This window comes from Artemia sp. Qi Xiang Cuo, unplaced genomic scaffold, assembly GCF_049724085.1.
Source record: "Artemia sp. Qi Xiang Cuo unplaced genomic scaffold, ASM4972408v1 HiC_scaffold_32, whole genome shotgun sequence".
NCBI classification, from domain to species: Eukaryota; Metazoa; Arthropoda; class Branchiopoda; order Anostraca; family Artemiidae; genus Artemia; species Artemia sp. Qi Xiang Cuo.
Window position 1 is genome coordinate 986,878 of NW_028297441.1, and position 21,098 is coordinate 1,007,975.

A 21,098-nucleotide genomic window follows, 5' to 3' on the forward strand; every position below is an offset into this window, starting at 1 on the left:
TGGTGTTAAAAAAAGTTGTAGGTGGCAGCAGGGGTGAGCAATGGGGGTATAAGATAGCTCTCTACTGTGGATTTCCTCTGATTATTTGAAAAACGATCAGCGATTGAATAAGAAAAATATATTTTTCTGCTGGAATTAAGGAGCAACATTGTAACTTAAAATAAACAGAAATTAGTTCGTGCATAAAGGGGTTTTCCCCTCCTCTATACCCCCCTATTTGTGCTAAACTTCGACCTTTTGTCCCAATTCTTTAAGAACGATTTCTGAAACACAAGGGCCGTTTAATTAGAAACAGAATCTTTTTTAAGAGTAATAAAGAACTTTAGCGTGAAGAGCAGGGTATAATGGATGGGAAAGCCCTCCCTCATATGTGGAATAATTTCTGTTCGTTTTAAATTTTAAAGTTGCTCCTTACTATGAATGAAAAAAAAACTTGTTTTTTTATTAACACAAAACAAGAGAAGTTAACGAGGAAATTTGTTAAGAAAATGAATAACACAGTAAATATACAAGCTAACCGGATATTTCAGCTATTAATTTAAAAAAACTTTTTCCACAAAATAAGTTTTTCAAAGAAAAGTAAAGAACTCCATTAAACAAAAAATGAGCAAAAATAAAATCAAATAATCTGCCAAGCGTGAAACTATACCACAAATCAGTATCGATAAATAAATGAAACCCATAACGAACAGAAATTACAATAATTAACCGAGTCAAGCTCAAAACGAGCAGAAACTAACATAAGTTGGGCGCAAAACCCCTATGCCTTCCCAAGGCCGGAACAAAATTTGCACTTTACTGAAACAATATAAATGTTTTTACTTTTATAAATTTAATAAATCAAATAATATTAGCATTTTGATTACTAAATATCAGTATATGTATATCAAACGGACAATGCACATTCATTTGTATTTTTTCAGTAAAGTGCAAATTTTCTTCTGGCCTTGGGAAGGCATAGGGGTTTTGCACCCAACTTATGTTAATTTCTGTTCGTTTTGAGTTTGACTCGGTTAATTATCGTAATTTCTGTTCGTTTTGCCGGTTCGTTTTTCTGTTTGATTGGAGTGGCACAAGCCACTCCAATTTTCAATTGAATGAGCGCTTTTCGAAGTTTCTACGACAGCTTCTTCGATACGAAGTGCCCTGCTCTAAAGGAAAAAATTAATAAATAATAAATTGTGCCAACATCGTTCTTATATGCCCCCAGGGTATAACTTAAAACCCTTGCCCTGAGGACTGTGGGGGAGTGCCCTCCTCTTTACTTAGTCCCCGTTTCTTGTCTCGGTCTCGAGTGTCCCCGTTCTTTACTTAAGCAGCGCGATCGTGCAGCCTATAATTCATACAACAACTTTCTATATAAACCTTATATTCCCCCAGGGCACTGAGGGCTCTGAGGGGGTTATCATCCTAAAAGACCAAATTTGCAGAACGTTCAACTACGTTGAACAAAATAGATATCTCAAAATTTTGATTGCATGTGTTTTGGAAAATGGTGGGTGTGAGAGGGGTGTTAGTTGCTATCCAATGACTTTCAACTATTAAAAAAGGCACTAGACCTTTCAATTTCCAATTAAATGACCCCTTTGGAACTTTCTACGACAACACTTTCAATAAAAACTTTATATGCCCCACGGCATAACTTACAACCCTTGCCCCGAGGGCTGTGGGGGGAGGAGTTGTCATCCTTAAAGAACTAATTTCCAAAACTTTCAACTACGTTGAATAAAATGGATATATCAAAATTTTAATTCGATGTTTGGGAAAATGGTGGGCGTGAGAGGGGTTTTAGTCGCTATCCAATCAGTTTCAACTATTAAAAAAGGCACTAGCCCTTTCAGTTTCCAACTGAATGAGCCTTTTTGAAGTTTCTACGACAACGCTTTCAATAAAACTTACAACCCTTGCCCTGAGGGCTGTGGGGGGAGGGGTTGCCATCCCTAAAGACCTAATTTCCAAAACTTTCAACTACGCTGAATAAAATGGCTATCTAAAAATTTTGATTGAATGTGTTTGGGGAAAAGGTGGGCGTAAGAGGGGGGTTAGTTGCCCCAAAATCACTTTCGAATATTAAAAGGGGTACTAGCCCTTTGAATTTCAAATCGAATGAGCCCTTTTTCAAGTTTCTACGACAAAGATTTCAATAAAAACCTTATAGGGCATAACTTACAATCCTTGCCCCGAGGGTTGTGGGGGAGTGTCCTCCTCAAAAATATATTTTCTATCTGGAAATCAACTACGCTGAACAAAATGGATATCTCAAAATTTTTATTGGATGTGTTTGGGGGAATGATGGACGTGGGGGAGGCTAGTTGCCCTCCAATCACTTTCGACTATTAAAAAGGGCACTAGCCCTTGAATTTCCAATCGAATGAGCTCCTTTTGAAGTTTCTACGACAACATCTTTTATAAAAACCTAATATGCCCCCAGGGCATAACTTAAAACCCTTGCCCTGAGGGCTGTGGGGGAGTGTCCTCCTCAAAAACATATTTTCTATCAGGAAATCAACTACGCTGCACAAAACGGCTATCTCAAAATTTTGATTAGATGTGTTTGGGGGAATTATGGGCGTGGGGGGCTAGTTGCCCTCCAATCACTTTCGACTATTAAAAAGGGCACTAGCCACTCAAATTTCCAATCCAATGAGGCCTTTTCGAAGTTTCTACGGCAACTCCTTCGATACGAAGTGCCCGGGTATGGAGAAAAAAAAACACATTGTGCCCACATATTTCTTTACTTAGGCAGCGCTAGCTCGCTGCCTATGTGCATCAGACTCTCTTGGCTGAACCTATACGGGAAGAATCTCAAAATTTACTTTACTATTTTAATTTAAAGATACAACCCCAGAAAATACCCCCCCCCCCCGCGGATTATATAGAAAAATAGAAAATGATGGAGTCTAATAGAAATTTTTTTTTGGTTTTAATGGCATTTTTTTCCATGAAAAAAACTATGTCAATGAAAAACGAACAAAATGATTCATAAAATCTTTTTCTATAAAACAAGTTTGTCAATGAAAAGTAAAGAGCTCTACTAAGCCAAATTTCTTTTCGTTTTGGATTTCATTTATTTATTAATGGTGATTTGTGTTATTTTTACACTTTGAGTAGAAATGACCCTATAACTCGTGACGGGAGTCCATATATGGGCATAGCCTCCCTAGGGAGAACACGTGGTTAATGGGGTCAATGACCTAAATTTCCAAAGGTGTCGATGTTGCTATTGTTGTTATAAGTGCACGCTCTCAGCGAATGTCAAGGTCGATGTTGTTGTTGTTGTTGTAAGTGCACGCTCTCAGCGAATGTCAAGGTCGATTTATTTGTTGATGTTGTTGTAAGTGCACGATCTCAGCGAATGTCAAGGTCAATTTATTTGTTGTTGTTGTTGTTGTAAGTGCAACAGGAATTTTGTCACATTTATGGATGTTTTCTTGGATGGCTATGTGTGTGGGTCAATTTATTTGATGTCTTTCATGGATGTCAACAGTAATTTATGTCTGTTTTTATGCTTTTTGTCAGTGAGAATGAAAAAACAGGAACTTTCTTACATTTATGTCTGTCATTGCTCACCCCTGCTGCCACCTATAACTTTTTTTAACACCAAATATGGGCATAGCCACCCTAGGGAGAACACGTGGTTAATTAAAGCGATTGGGAATTTGGAACACCTGTGCTGTCAGTCATTAATCAAATTGTTTCCGGGCAAAGTTTAATAATGTCTGACAGGTACTGTCAATCATTAATCAAATTGTTTCCAGGCGAAGTTTAATAATGTCTGACAGGTGATGACATGATTGATTGATTGACATTAAAGGGGAATTAATTTGTTGTTTCTAAAGAGAATTGATTCACGAGAGGGGAATTAATTTTTTTGTTTCTAAAGAGAACTGTCTCCGAGCGAATGTTTCGATCTTAGCAATGAAGAGATTGATTCACGTAAGGGTTTCCAAATAATTTGAAATGTGTCAGCGCAGAGATGCCAAAACAATAGGAACACGTTGAAATTACGTTTAGGGATTATTTGGGCGAAACCGTTTTAACCATTTTAGGGAATTATTTCGGCGAAACAGTTAGAGACATTTTAAAAGATGATTTTAAAAGAGAATTTAAGGGTGAAACTCTGTGGTCGTTATAATACACAAGTTGTATTTTAACAGTGTCGTGAGGTCCCCTACCCCAACCCCAAAGGGTTCCGATCCCCCTACCCCAACCCCAAAGGGTTCCAATCCCCCTACCCCAACCCCGAAGTAAGCCCCGGTCCTCAAAGGTCCCCCAAGCTCCCAAAGGGCCCCCGAACCCCAAACGCCCTCCCCGGGCCCCCAAAGGCCCTCCCCCGGTCCTCAAAGGTCCCCCAGGCTCCCAAATTGCCCCCGGACCCCCAAAGGCCCTCCCCGGGCCCCCAAAGGCCCTCCCCCAGCCCCCAAAGGCCCTCATCAGGTCCCCAAAGGACCGCCCGGCCCTAAAGGCCCCCCCCAGACCCCCCAAGGACTCCAAGCCCTTAACAGGCCCCTGAGGCCCCATTTTTTAATACATTTTTTTGGTTGATTATTTATTTTAAGAAAATGTTATTTTATTAATATACATACTAAACCCCTTTTACAAGTTGAAGTATCCACCCATTTAGCCACCGCCATTACTATACTGATATTTGAATGCTCCAACACCAAGCAATACTTTTCAAAGCCATTTCAGAACAAGTTCTTTTCTTAATGTCCTTCCTAAACCCATTTTACAAATTGAATTACCCATCCTTTACACCCACAACTTTACTATACGGATTTTTGAATACTCCAACATCATGCAATACTTTTCAAAGGTATTTCAGAACAAGTTCTTTTCTTAATATCCCTCCTAAACCCATTTTACAAGTTGAAGTACCCATCCTTTTCACCCACAACATTACTTTACAGCTCTTGAAGGCCAAAACACCAAGCAATACTTTTCAAAAGGCATTTCAGAACAAGTTAGTTTCTTAATGTCCCTTCTAAACCCATTTTCCAACTTGAAGTTCCCATCCTTTTCACCCACAACTTTACTTTACAGCTTTTTGAATGCCCCAACAGCAAGCAATACTTTTCAAAAGGCATTTCAGAACAAGTTATTTCCTTAATGTCCCTTCTAAACCTATTTTCCAAGTTGAAGTACTTATCTTTTTCCACACGTCTTTACTTTCCGACTTTTTGCATACCACAACACCAAGCAATACTTTTCAAATAGCATTTCAGAACCAGTTCCTCTCTTAATGTCCCTCCTAAACCCATTTTACAAGTTGAAGTACCCATCCTTTTCACCCACAACTTTACTTTACAGCTTTTTGAATGCCACAACACCAAGCAACACTTTTCAAAAGGCATTTCAGAACAAGCTATTTTCTTAATATCCCTCCTAAACCTATTTTCCAACTTGAAGTACCCATCCTTTTCACCCACAACTTTACTTTACAGCTTTTTGAATGCTCCAACACCAAGCAATACTTTTCAAAAGACATTTCAGAACCAGTTCCTCTCTTAATGTCCCTCCTAAACCCATTTTACAAGTTGAAGTACCCATACTTTTCACCCACAACTTTACTTTACAGCTTTTTGAAAGCCCCAACAGCAAGCAATACTTTTCAAAAGGCATTTCAGAACCAGTTCTTTTCTTAATATCCCTCCTAAACCCATTTTACAAGTTGAAGTACCCATACTTTTTACCCACAACTTTACTTTACAGCTTTTTGAATGCCCCAACACCAAGCAATACTTTTCAAAGGGCATTTCAGAACAATTTATTTTCTTAATGTCCCTTCTAAACCTATTTTCCAACTTGAAGTACTTATCTTTTTCCACACGTCTTTACTTTCCGACTTTTTGCATACCACAACACCAAGAAATACTTTTCAAAAGACATTTCAGAACAAGTTTTTTTCCTAATGTCGTTCATAGACCAATTTTACAAGTTGAAGTACCCATCCTTTTCACCCTCAACTGTACTATAAGGCTTTTCGAATACCCCAACATCAAGCAATACTTTTCAAAAGTCTTTATTATACCTTTTTAGAACAAGCTCTTTTCATAAATGTCTTTCTTGACCCTTTTTAAAATTTAAAGTAATTATCTTTTCACCCACAACCTAACTTTACAGCTCTTGAAGACCACAACACCAAGCAATGCTTTTAAAATGGCATTTCAGAACAAGTTCTTTTCTCAATGTCCCTCTTAATCCTGTTTTCCAACTTGAAGTTCCAATCCTTTTCACCCACAACTTTACAGCTTTTTGAATGCTTCATCACAAATAAATACTTTTCAAAAGGTCTTTCAGAACAAGTATTTTTCTCAATGTCCCTTCTAAACCTATTTTCCAACTTGAAGTACTTATCTTTTTCCACACGTCTTTACTTTTCGACTTTTTGCATACCACAACACCAAGAAATACTTTTCAAAAGACATTTCAGAATAAATTTTTTGCTTAATGTCATTCATAGACCAATTTTACAAGTTGAAGTACCCATCCTTTTCACCACAACTGTACTATAAGGCATTTCGAATACCCCAACATCAAGCAATACTTTTCAAAAGGCTTTATTATATATTTTCAGAACAAGTTCTTTACGTAATTTTCTTCCTAAACCCATTTTACAAGTTAAAGTACCCCTCCTTTTTAACCCAAAACTTTACTTTACAGCTTTTGAATGCCCAACACCTACCAATACTTTTCAAAGGGCATTTCTGAACAAGTTCTTTTCTTAATGTCCCTCCTAAACATGGGCGCCCATATGGGGGGGCTGGGAGGGGCTCCCGCCCCCCCTGGCTGAATGATGCTGCCTTATTTTTATATTTTTGTTCTGAGATTTCTCTTATATAGCATTAAAAGTGCCAATTAGACAAGGTTTGCCCCCCCTGGAATTCAGCTTATGGGCACCCATGCTCCTAAACCCATTTTACAAGTTGAAGTACCCATACTTTTCACCCACAACTTTACTTTACAGCTTTTGAATGCTCCAACACCATGCAATACTTTTAAAATGGCATTTAATAACAATTTCCTTTCTCAATGTTCCTCCTGAACCCATTTTGCAAGCTGAAGCACTCATACTTTTCAACCCACAAATGTACTTTGGAACTTTTGAATGCTCCAACTCCAAGCAATACTTATCTAAAAGGATTTCACAGGCAGTTCCTTTTCTTAATGTCACTCCTAAACCCATTTTACAAGTTGAAGTACCCATCCTTTTCAACCCACGGCATTACTTTACAGCTTTTGAATGCCCCAACACATAGCAATACTTTTCAAATGGCATTTCAGAACAAGTTATTTTCATAATATCCCTCCTAAACCCATTTTACAAGTTGAAGTGCCCACCCTTTTCATCCTCAACTTTACTATACTGCCTTTTTGAACGCCCCAACACCCAGCAATGCTTTTAAAAAGGCGTTTCAGAACCAGTTATTTTCTTAATGTACCTCCTACAACCATTTTAGAATTTGAAATTCCCACTAATTTCACAAACAACTGTAAATTCAAGCTTTTGAATGTCGCAACCCCCAGCAATTCTTTTCAAATTTCATTTCAGAACAAGATCCTTTCTTAATGTCTCTAATAAGAACTTTATACAAACTGAAGGAACCTATCCTTTTCTCACACAAAATTACTTTAAAGCTATTGAATACCATAACATCAATCACTACTTTTCAATGCATTTCACAACAAGTTCTTTTCTTAATGTCCCTCCTAAACCCATTTTACAAGTTGTACGCGCCTAAATGTACGCACGCGTACGTAGGCTAACCAGACCTAACCTAACCTAATTTCACTTCACTTAATCTAATTTCATCTACACGAGCCGCACCTAATTTAATCTAAACTAACATACTTTAATATTTTTACCATTATTTAGTTAGGTTAGGTTTTCTTATACTTAGCGCTCATGGTCATTTAACCTAACCTAACCTCTAATAAAAATTGAGACATGTCTCTATTAATTTATTAATATTTATTTATAACTATAAAAACCTAACCTCTGTTGTTCGGAGGTTAGATGAATGAACTGAATTAAAGAAAAATTAAAAATAAAGTGAAACTTTTTATCTTCATGGTAAATAATCACAATCATAGTATAGCCATTTCTATCTTCTATGGAAAAATTTAGAATTGAACTTTAAATTTTTAATGTCTTTGAGAAATTAGGAAGTGAAATGATAGCTTATTCATTTTCAATGGTAAATTTCAGAATTGAGCTTAGAATTTTTATTAAAAAGTTGGAGATTTATTATTTTTTTTGAAAAAAAATTAGAATTGAACTATAACTTTTTCTTTTCTCTATGAAAATTCAGAAGAGAAATTTAAATTTCTTTGTGTCTTTGTGAAATAAAGAACTGCAGAGGAAGATTTTTATTTTTCTCTGGAGAAATTACAATTGAACTTTATATTCTTTAATAAAATTCATACTTGAGTTAACTTTTTTTGATCAACCTATAACGTTTTATATCTTCTATGAAAAATTTAGAACAGTAATTTTAAATTTTTCCATCTCTTTGAGAACAATTTGAACTGGAGTGGAAAATTTTTATTTTTTCTTGAAAAATAGAATTGATCTGTAACTTATTTCTTTTCATATGGATAGTTAGGAAAAGAACTTGAACTTTTCTTCACATCAATAAGAAAATTAGCTCCTAATATGTCATTTGAGAAGTATTGCATGGTGTTGGAGCATTCAAAAAAGTAGTATACTAAAGTTATGGTGAAAAGGATGAGTACTTCAACTTGTAAAATGGATTTAGGAGGAACATTAAGAAAAGAACTTGTTCTGAAATGCTAACCTAACTTAAATATGGAGAAATGTTTATAATTAATTATTAATATTTATTTATACCTAACCTAGCCTATTGTTTTTGGTGGTTAGATGAATGAACTGAATTAAAGAAAAATTAGAAATAAAGTAAAACTTTTTATCTTCATGGTAAATAATCACAATCATAGTATAGCCATTTTTATCTTCTATGGAAAAATTTAGAATTGAACTTTAAATTTTCTATGTCTGAGAAATTAGGAACTGAAATGAAAGCTTATTCATTTTCAATGGTAAATTTCAGAATTGAGCTTACAATGTTTATTAAAAAGTTGGAGATTTTTCATTTTCTTTGAAAAAAAAATTAGAATTGAACTATAACTTTTTCTTTTATCTACGAAAATTCAGAAGAGAAATTTAAATTTCTTTGTGTCTTTGTGAAATTAAGAACTGCAGAGGAAGATTTTTATTTTTCTCTGGAGAAATTAGAATTGAACTGTAAGTTCTTTAATAAAATTCAGACTTGAGTTAACTTTTTATGATCAACGTATAACGTGTTGTATCTTCTATGAAAAATTTAGAACAGTAATTTTAAATTTTTCCATCTCTTTGAGAAAAATCTGAACTGGAGTGGAAAATTTTTATTTTTTCTTGAAAAATAGAATTGATCTGTAACTTATTTCTTTTCATATGGATAGTTATGAAAAGAACTTGATCTTTTCTTCACATGAATGAGAACATTAACTCCTGATCTGTCATTTAAGAATTATTTCATGGTGTTTGGGTAATTCAAAAAGTATTATACTAAAATTATAGTGGAAAGGATGAGCGTTTCGGCTTGAAAATTGATTTATAAGGACTATTCAGAAAGGATCTTGTTCTGAAATGACCTTGCAAAGTATTTCGTTGTGTTGGAGCCGTCGAAAGCTGTACAGTAAAGTTGTGGGTTAAAAGAATGAGCGTTTCAACTTGTAAAATGGGCTTAGGAGTTATATTAGTAAGGAATCTTGTTGTGAAATGATTTTGGAAAGTATTGCTTGATCTTGGGTCATTCAAAAATATATAAATTTAAAGTGTGGGTTTAAATTATTTTTACTTCAATTTTTATAAAGTGTGTAGAATGGACGTTGACAAAATAAGGTATTCTGAAATGCAATTTGAAAAGAATTTCTTGATGTTGGCGTATTCAAAAAACTGTAAAGTAAGGTTGTGGGTGAAAAAAGATGGGTAATTCAGTTTTTAAAATGTGTTTATGAGTGGCAGTAAAAAAAGAAACTGTTTATGAAATGCCTTTTGAAAATTATTGCTTGAAGTTGGGGCATTCAAAAAGCGGTGAAGTAAAGTTGTGGGTGCAAATGATGGACACTTCAACTTATAAAATGGGTTTAGGATGGACATTGAGAAAATAACTTGTTCTGAAATGTATTTGAAAAGTTCTGCTTGGTGTTGGAGCATTCAAAAGACTGTCAAGTAAAATTGTGTGTGAAAAGGATGGGTACTTCAATTTGTAAAAGGTTTTATGAGGGACATTAAGAAAAGGAACTGGTTCTGAAATGCCTTTTGAAAAGTATTGCTTGGAGTTGGGGCATTCAAAAAGCTGTAAAAAAAAGTTGTGGGTGAAAAGGATGGGAACTTCAACTTGTAAAATGGGTCTATGAATGACATTGAGAAAATAACTTGTTCTGAAATGCCATTTGATAAGTATTGCTTGGTGTTGGAGCATTCAAAAATGCAGTATAGTAAAGTCGTGGGTGAAAAGTATGGGTACTTCAACTTGTAAAATGGGTGTGGGAGGGACATTAAGAAAGAACCTGGTTCTGAAATGCCTTTTGAAAAGAATTTCAAGGTGTTGTGGGCATTCAAAATAATTAAAATAAATTTGTTGGTTGAAAAGGATGGGTACTTCATTTTTTAAAATGGGTTTAAGAGGGAAATTAAGAAAAGAACTTGTTGTGAAATGCATTGAAAAGTATTGCTTTATGTTGTGGTCTTCAAGAGCTGTAAAGTAAATTTGTGGGTTGAAAAGTACGTTAACTTGAGCTTGCAGTAATGTTTTATGAGAGAATTGAAGAAAGGAACGGTGAGTGTATTGCCTTGTGTAATGATTTGCTAGTAGGTGGGGTAGACAAAAAGCTGTAAAGTAAAGTGGTGGTTGAAAAGAATTTTACAATACACTCTTAAACTAGATGTATGAATGGCATAGTAAAAATAGATATAACCAAATTTCCTTAGGACCAATATATCTATTTGTTAGAAAATTCAAAATGGCAGTATAGTACATTTGAGGGTGAAATGGGTGGGTACCTCAACTTGTAAAATGGGTTTTGGAGGGACATTATGAAAATAACTTGTTCTGAAATGCCATTTGAAAAGTATTGCTATGTGTTGGGTATTCAAAAGCTGTAAAGTAATGTTGTGGGTTGAAAAGGATGGGTACTTCAACTTGTAAAATGGGTTTAGGAGGGACATTAAGAAAAGAACTTGTTGTGAAATGCATTGAAAAGTATTGCTTGGTGTTGTGGCCTTCTAAAAGCTTTGAAGTAATCTTGTGTGTTGAAAAGGGTGGGAACTTCAATGTCTAAAATTCGCCGAGGAGTGACATTAAGAAAAAGAACCGCCTGTGACATTACCGTTGATAGGTATTGCCTGGAGTTGGAATATTCAAAAAGCTGCAAAGTCCAGTTGGGGGTGAAAAGGATAGGTACTTAATCTTGGAACATGTGTTTAGGAATGACGTTGAGAAAAGAGCTTTGACTTACATACCATTTGAAAAGTATTACTTGATGTTGGCGAATTCAAAAGCTGTATAGAATAGCTCAGGGTTGAAAATGATGGGTTTTTCAAAAAGTAAAATGGGGTTAGAAAGGACATTAGAAAAGAACTTGTTCTGAAATGCCCTTTGAAAAGTATTGTTAGGTGTTGGGCATTCAAAAGCTGTAAAGTAAAGTTGTGGGTTGAAAAGGATGGGTACTTTAACTTGTAAAATGGGTTTAGGAAGAAAATTACGTAAAGAACTTGTTCTGAAAAGATATAATAAAGCCTTTTGAAAAGTATTGCTTGATGTTGGGGTATTCGAAATGCCTTATAGTACAGTTGTGGTGAAAAGGATGGGTACTTCAACTTGTAAAATTGGTCTATGAATGACATTAAGAAAAAAACTTGTTCTGAAATGTCTTTCGAAAAGTATTTCTTGGTGTTGTGGTATGCAAAAAGTCGGAAAGTAAAGACGTGTGGAAAAAGATAAGTACTTCAAGTTGGAAAATAGATTTAGAAGGGACATTGAGAAAATAACTTGTTCTGAAATGCCTTTTGAAAAGTATTTCTTGGTGATGATGCATTCAAAAAGCTGTAAAGTAAAGTTGTGGGTGAAAAGGATTGGAACTTCAAGTTGGAAAATAGGTTTAGGAGGGACATTGAGAAAAGAATTTGTTCTGAAATGCCATTTGAAAAGTATTGCTTGGTGTTGTGGCCTTCAATAGCTGTAAAGTGATGTTGTGGGTGAAAAGATAATTACTTTAACTTGTAAAATGGGTCTAGGAAGGACATTAAGAAAATAACTTGTTCTGAAAAGATATAATAAAGCCTTTTGAAAAGTATTGCTTGATGTTGGGGTATTCGAAAAGCCTTATAGTACAGTTGTGGGTGGAAAGGATGGGTACTTCAACTTGTAAAATTGGTCTATGAATGACATTAAGAAACAAACTTGTTCTGAAGTGTCTTTTGAAAAGTATTTCATGGTGTTGTGGTATGCAAAAAGTTGGAAAGTAAAGACGTGTTGAAAACGATAAGTACTTCAAGTGGGAAAATAGGTTTTGAAGGGACATTGAGAAAATAGCTTGTTCTGAAATGTACTTTGAAAAGCATTGCTTGCTGTTGGGGCATTCAAAAATCTGTAAAGTAAAGTTGTGGGTGAAAAGTATGGGTATTTAAACGTTTAAAATGGGTTTAGGAGGGACATTAAGAAATGAACTTGTTCTGAAATTCCTTTTGAAAAGTATTGCTTGCTGTTGGGGCTTTCAAAAAGCTGTAAAGTAAAGTTGTGGGTGAAAAGTATGGGTACTTCAACTTGTAAAATGGGTTTAGGAGGGACATTAAGAGAGGAACTGGTTCTGAAATGCCATTTGAAAAGTATTTCTTGGTGTTGGGGCATTCAAAAGCTGTAAAGTAAAGTTGTGGGTGAGAAGAATTTGTACTTCAAGTTGGAAAATAGGTATAGAAGGGACATTAAGAAAATAACTTGTCATGAAATGCCTTTTGAAAATTATTACTTGGTGTTGTGACATTCAAAAAGCTGTAATATAAAGTTGTGGGTGAAAAGGATGGGTACTTCAACTTATAAAATGGGTTTAGGAGGGACATTAAGAGAGGAACTGGTTCTGAAATGCTATTTGAAAAGTATTGCTTGGTGTTGTGGTATGCAAAAAGTCGGAAAGTAAAGACGTGTGGAAAAAGATAAGTACTTCAAGTTGGAAAATAGGTTTAGAAGGGACATTAAGAAAATAACTTGTTCTGAAATGCCTTTTGAAAAGTATTGCTTGCTGTTGGGGCATTCAAAAAGCTGTAAAGTAAAGTTGTGGGTGAAAAGTACGGGTACTTCAACTTGTAAAACGGGTTTAGAAGGAACATTAAGAAAAGAACTTGTTCTGAAATGCCCTTTGAAAAGTATTGCTTGGTGTTGTGGCCTTCAAGAGCTGTAAAGTAAAATTGTGTGTGAAAAGGATGGGTACTTCAACTTTTAAAATGGGTTTAGGAGGGATATTAAGAAAAGAACTTGTTCTGAAATGCCCTTTGAAAAGTATTGCATGATGTTGGAGAATTCAAAAAGCAGTATAGTAAACTTGTGGGTGTAAAGAATGGGTAATTCGATTTTTAAAATGGGTTTAGGAAGGAAATAAAAAAAATAAGTTGTTCTGAAATGCCTTTTGAAAAGTATTGCTTGGAGTTGGGGTATTCAAAAATCAGTATGGTAAAGTTGTGGGTGAAAGGGATGGGTACTTCAACTTATAAAATGGGTTTACGATGGACATTAAGAAAATAACTTGTTCTGAAAAGATATAATAAAGCCATAAAAAGTATTAAAAAATGGGGCCTCCGGGGCGTTTGGGGGGGGGGGGGGCCTTTGGGGGGCGGGGGGGGGGCCTTTAGGGCCGGGTGGTCCTTTAGGGACCGGGTGAGGGCCTTTGGGGGCTGGGGAGGGCCTTTGGGGGCCCGGGGAGGGCCTTTGGGGTCCGGGGCCCTTTGGGAGCCTGGGGGACCTTTGAGGACCGGGGGGCCTTTGGGGGCCCGGAGAGGGCGTTTGCGGATCCGGGGGCCCTTTGGGAGCTTGGGGGACCTTTGAGGACCGGGGCTTCCTTCGGGGTTGGGGTAGGGGGATTGGAACCCTTTGGGGTTGGGTTTGGGGGATCGGAACCCTTTGGGGTTGGGGTAGGGGACCTCACAACACTGTTAAAATACAACTTGTGTATTATAACGACCACAGAGTTTCACCCTTAAATTCTCTTCTAAAATCATCTTTTAAAATGTCTCTAACTGTTTCGCCGAAATAATTCCCTAAAATAGTTAAAACGGTTTCGCCCAAATAATCCCTAAACGTAATTTCAGCGTGTTCCTTTTGTTTTGGCATCTCTGCGCTGACACATTTCAAATTATTTGGAAACCCTTACGTGAATCAATCTCTTCATTGCTAAGATCGAAACATTCGCTCGGAGACAGTTCTCTTTAGAAACAACAAATTAATTCCCCTCTCGTGAATCAATTCTCTTTAGAAACAACAAATTAATTCCCCTTTGAGGTCAATCAATCAATCATGACATCACCTGTCAGACATTATTAAACTTCGCCTGGAAACAATTTGATTAATGATTGAAAACAAAAAAAAAATTTTTAAACACGAAAAACGGGTTTTAATTTTCTAACAAGCAGTGAACTACAAAACAATTAATTATGCACAAAAGCTCCGAATATTTCGGCCCCACATCCGGGAGCCTTTCTCAACGGAAAAAAAAATAAATAAATAAAGCAAAAAAAAACAACTTAAATTACATTACAATAAAACATACTAAACACATAAAGAGAACAAAAAGCAAAAACGAAAGAAAAATATAAATAAATAAGAACAAAACTCACATATTAATTAAACACTTCCATGCACTGAATGTCTTTCAACTGGCCTCCTCTCAGTATATAAATGGAAATATATTAAATAAACACTTCCATGTACTGAATGTCTATATTGATTCTAGAGGCGAGTAGAATCAATATAGACATTCAGTATATGGAAGTGTTTATTTAATATATTTCCATTTATATACTGAGAGGAGGCCAGTTGAAAGACATTCAGTGCATGGAAGTGTTTAATTAATATGTGAGTTTTGTTCTTATTTATTTATATTTTTCTTTCGTTTTTGGTTTTTGTTCTCTTTATGTGTTTAGTATGTTTTATTGTAATTTAATTTATGTTGTTTTTTTTTTGCTTTATTTTTTTTTTTTTTTCCGTTGAGAAAGGCTCCCGGATTTGGGGCCGAAATATTCGGAGCTTTTGTGCATAATTAATTGTTTTGGAGTTCACTGCTTTTTAGAAAATTAAAACCCGTTTTTAGTGTTTAAAAAATTTTTTTGTTTTTAATGGAAAAGCAGTGTGGTCTAAGAAATTATGAATGATTGACAGTACCTGTCAGACATTATTAAACTTTGCCCGGAAACAATTTGATTAATGACTGACAGCACAGGTGTTCCAAATTCCCAATTGCTTTAATTAACCACGTGTTCTCCCTAGGGAGGCTATGCCCATATTTGGTGTTAAAAAAAGTTGTAGGTGGCAGCAGGGGTGAGCAATGACAGACATAAATGTGAGAAAGTTCCTGTTTTTTCATTCTCACTGACAAAAACCATAAAAACAGACATAAATTACTGTTGACATCCATGAAAAACATCAAATAAATTGACCCACACACATAACCATCCAAGAAAACATCCATAAATGTGACAAAATTCCTGTTGCACTTACAACAACAACAACAACAAATAAATTGACCTTGACATTCGCTGAGATCGTGCACTTACAACAACATCAACAAATAAATCGACCTTGACATTCGCTGAGAGCGTGCACTTACAACAACAACAACAACATCGACCTTGACATTCGCTGAGAGCGTGCACTTACAACAACAATAACAACATCGACACCTTTGGAAATTTAGGTCATTGACCCCATTAACCACGTGTTCTCCCTAGGGAGGCTATGCCCATATATGGACTCCCGTCACGAGTTATAGGGTCATTTCTACTACTTTGAAGATAGAAAAAACTAACTCGTAGAATTTGACAACGCTTTCGTCCGTAAAAACTTAGTCAAACAATAAGAATTTGTTGGTTCCCAAGGACAACTGTGCTTTCAAAGGAGATAAACCTTCTTAAACTTTTTGGTGCCAAATGTTTTTAGCTTAATTTTGATGATTTTTCGCCCACATTTTTTTTTTATTCTTTTTTTTTTTAATTTGGCACCCTCTACTGCCAAAAATTGCAGAAGTTCATACGGAAGTCTTTACAACAAAAATGGATTTGCGTTTTTCTAGAAGTTTTTAAGATACTTGTGATGTGTATATTCCTCTTTTTTCTTTTCCTTAGCACTTCTCAACAAAGCTAAAAAAAAAACACAGCTCAATTAAAATCCTCAAATTTGCAAAGCCCAATTTTCTGCGGGGTGTATTTTTCGTTGGGGTGGGGGGGGGTATTTTGCACGGGAGTGGGGTATTTTCCCGGGGGCAAACGCCTAGAACCCTTGCATGCATAGCCAAAATATCCGCTTAGGTTATATTCACTGTTTATCTTCTGGTTATCTTCTGTTTATCACTGTTATCTTCTGTTTATCACTGTTCCATTTTATCTTCTCTTGTTGTGTAATATAATTGAAAAATTAATTGGCGACAATTTCAAACAAATAATTTCTAGAAACGGATAAAAGGATTGGACGAATCATTCCAAAAGGATGTCGAATGGATTTATTTCAGCGCTATTAATCCACTGTACATTTTTCAAATACCACCCTTGAAAGTTCTATTCAAATATTGTAAGTAATTTAATCCTTAACTTGAGGCATTCGTGTCTTTCATCCTAACAATTATTCACTTAAATGACAAATTCTGTCACTGTTTTTCATTGTTTAGTTATAGCACGCGAGTAACTTGTTAAAGTAGATTAAGTCCATTCAGAAAGTGTCAATTAGTTAAGAACTCGGACACTACCCCCCTTGGTAGAAGGAATTTATAGATTTGAAATGCTTCGAACAAAATTTGAAAGTTCTTTGTGAAGTAAGAAAAGAAAGAATTTTGGAAGAGCTAGAAAGATTGCGGATTAAAATAGAACGGGGATAAATTTTATAGAAGATTAAATATCCTCTTTTAGATATTGGTTTTGCTTATAGGTGTGATTCGAATGTCGCCAATGGATATTAAAAACTTCTTATCTATACGTCGTTACGACAAGTATTTTAAGAAATTCTTGGATATGTGTCTTGGAGATATGTGAGTTGGTGGTAGGAATTATTGGAAGGGCATCATACAATGTATGGGGCTAGAATTTGGTCTTTACGGCATTGGTAGATATGAGAGGGATGTCCCCTGTCTTGGGTGCTGTTTAATTTTCTTAGTTTTCATTCATAGTTAAACATGATCGCCGAGTAGCTTACGAGCCCGCCGAGTAAAAACTAAAAGAAAAAAAAAATTGCAGAATTCCAGGTCCATCATTACCCTTATTCTCTGTCTAGAATCTGGACGTTTTCAAGTTCTTATTGAAAATTTTATACTTTGGACGTTTTCTTGTTAGATATACGTCATCTTCCAACATATGGAATCCCCCATCCCTGGTAATGGATTTCTATTCACGTCCCGACAATTTTTTTCTATTACTGATCGCTTATTCTGGACCTGAAATTATTCATCCACCAAATTATTGGAAGCTGAAACAATTCTGCTTTTGCTATTAGATTTTAGATAGGTATGTACTATGAATGATACTTAAATTTAAGAAATAAAAAGTGTAATTTTCATTTTGAAATTACCAATTAATTTTACCAATTACCAATTTTACCAATTACCAATTAATTACCAATAATTTTCATATTACCATGGATAATACCTTTCCTACAGCCTATTATTTGTACAGGTATACCAAAAGTGAGAAGCTGCTAGTCCATAAAACTCTTCTGTCTAATTTAGAAGTAATTATTTACTAAACTAAGCCAAATATCCTTCCGTGCATGTTCCCCTTCTTTCATCCGTATTCATTTTGTGTTCAACAGAAAACATCAGCAGACCATGATTAAGTTGTGAGCAAAAGACCTAATGCCGCATTTCGTCATAAGCCGATTTCTTCTTCTCTGATATATAAATTCCACAGGGATGGTATTTTCTAACATGATAACTCTGCACGCAGAGTTCTAATTGGATTTCATCCTTTACTAGAGACTTTACCAGCAGATATTGACATTGTTGCTTGAATGTATCAATAATATGGAGTCACTTGGGAGGAAGGTAAGTTATATCTTCGCATCTGTCATAGATAAACAGATAGTTATTGCGAAGTAATTAGAAAAAGACAGCTAATTGAAGATTATCTGCTTCGTTGGCATGAGTCTTGAAAGATAGGGTGAAATTAGTACAACGAGGGAAGGTATGAAACGGACGTTCTAAACTAAGGTGCATATCCATGGCTCATACCCTATGCCATTTTCCCAGCTTAAGAAATGTTCTCTCTAACTCTTGGGGTCCAAGAAGGTGTATTTTTTTTGTTTGTTATTTTTATTATGCATCAAATATTGTACTGCTTACATTTTTGGATTCAGCGCAAAAATTTCTATTAAAGTGGTACTTTTTTTGGAATAGAGTTTAACTTGGTCTTTAATAAATAAAAAAGTAGTTACTGTTATTAAGTTCCAACTAGTCGCATTTCGAATCAAAATAAAGAAATGTAGTTTTTAAGTTTTCAGTTTTCTTTTCAAAATCCAAGGACCAAGAAAAATTACTTGACATATGATGGACAGTCAAAATGAAATATGATTCTTTAGATTGAATGTGAAATTCAGGAAAAACTGGGGGTTCAATTTGTAATAAAAATACCTTCTTGGTAGCTATGGAGTTTTCAGTGTTAGTGGGTGGCAAATTGGCAAAATAAATGTGACTTTTTGTTGAGGTAGAGCAAAGGACTCGAGATGGATGGGGGGGGGAATCATTTGTCTGGGGCTATGGAGGGTACTGTTAGTAAAATACAAGGGAATTTTCGCTCTTTCCTCGAGACTGACCAAGTTGGTATTCCGGAGAAGAGACATTGAACAGATTCTTAGGGACCTTTTCTGGACCATCTCTTATATGATGTCCACTATTTCATTATATTAAGGTTTAGCTGTCCTTTGGATGTGTAGTTGTCTTTGGGAACCATCAATTTGTTAATATCCGAAGTCTTACGGACAAACAACACATTTTAACTAATGCCTATTTATTTTCATTGTTCAGCAGGATGGCACTGACTAAAATGTGGCGCTGGCCTAAAGACTTGATGACTTGAAAACAAAACTCTTAGAAGATTGCATATTCAAGCATGAATAGACCCAAAATGGGTATATTCATGCTTGTCGTTTTTGTGTATCCTTGGTACGTGTAGCAATGATATTCGTTAAACCTGGAAGGTAATAAATACTGTACTTACGCTCTTTTCTCAGCCTAGCTCTATACCTATGAGTCTTGTCATTACTGATATATTCATGTCATTGCTGGCGAAATCGCAAAAATGAGAGCAATAGTAGCCATAATATCTAACCTAATCAAAATCGGATTTTGTAATGAATGAACCCTAATTTTTTCCCATGAATTCATGGAAAATAACAAAAGTTTTGTTTAATACAAATCATGACTTTTTACTAGATTTCGGGAAATTTGCTAGATCCTCTAAATTTACTAGATTTTTTTTTTTACTAGATCTAGTAAAATCCTACTGACGGTGGCAACCCTGCTCGATAAATTACCATAAGGTATTTTTTGCTATGCATCATGTTAATGTGGGTTTCGTAATTTGTTCTGTTGTGATTTCTTTATTTTTCATAAATTTTTGTTTGTATATGGCTCTTGGGCTTCGGAAATACACGATCTATCCATCTATCTATAAATCTATGGAGAGAGAGCCTAATATCTAAGAGGCATTCACTTAATTCATCGCTAATATTGGTTAAAATATTGTTTCTACAGTTACTTTGTGTCGGTTTAAACCTGACTTTAGATCTTGTCTTGGGCTGTGTTGCTTTAAGTCTATGTTTCTAAGCCCAATGAGAGTAAGTGAAATTACTAAGATTGTTAATCGCTTGAAAAGCTCGTCTTCTTCTGGTCCAGACTTTATTCTTACTAAAGAAGTTAAATCTATTCTTATTTCAATAATTTTGCCAAAAAACTTTTTTTGTGTCCTAGGTAATTTAAGGGCAAAAAAAATGCCTGCCCAGCCGTAAGGATTGTCTACAAAACTAATAATAATGGTAATAATAATAAAAACTTTTCCACCCTATGACCAATTCAAATAAGAAAGTGATTAAAGATTTGAGTAGGGTGTCAAGTAATCGTACAATTATAATAAGTTTATATCAACGTAGAAATTACTGTAAATAATAAACGATTCTATAGCTATAACGAAGAAATAGTAATAATAGGACTAAAGAATAAAGACTTGACAACCCCCCACTGTCGATTCAATTTACTGATTACAAAAACATCCCGTTCCTCCCTTTTAACCGGATGCTTCAAAATAGACTTGTCACACTAATTTAATAGACTGACAGTCGTTCTCTTGTCCCCTCCCTGTTTTCATTCAACAACACCTCATACCCCCAGTGTTTGGACCACACTTTGCACAACAGTTTGCACATCTTTTAGATCTGCCCTTTTTAATGCATTAGCCATATTTTAGGTTCCCCTCTGTGATCTTTTTGATATTCAGGTTAGGGAATTAAGGCCCATTTCAAAGGATTTGTCAATAATTGTCTCAGCTTCACTGGAATGATTTAATTGGCATTGTGTGCATAGGAGGAATAGCCTATTGGAACTGATTGTACTTAAATGAATTTGTCTTAGATATCATGCTGCAGAAGAAGCATGGTGCCCTGCCCCCCCACCCCTATTTAAGAGTAAGGCCTCTCCACAAGTTATATATATGACCTGTATTTGGGCCAAGGCCACTCGAGAGCTTGCTCGTCTTAAACCAAAGCAACTTATGTAACAAAAGCTCGACATCAGCAATAACAGTCTCAACCAACATTGCTATTTACGCATCGCTGAAAAAAGTTGAAGCT

At 35.4% G+C, this 21,098-nt stretch overlaps 1 pseudogene across 1 annotated transcript in view; it reads left to right on the forward strand.

The window, feature by feature from the left end:
- The window catches only part of LOC148938903 (uncharacterized), a 72,859-nt pseudogene extending 55,563 nt beyond the window's left edge, over positions 1-17,296 (forward strand). Inside the window, exon 8 of the transcript XR_016143594.1 lies at positions 17,193-17,296. The product of XR_016143594.1 is annotated as an uncharacterized LOC148938903 (transcript). The remainder of the gene's footprint in view (positions 1-17,192) is intronic.
- Positions 17,297-21,098: the final 3,802 nt, after the last annotated feature.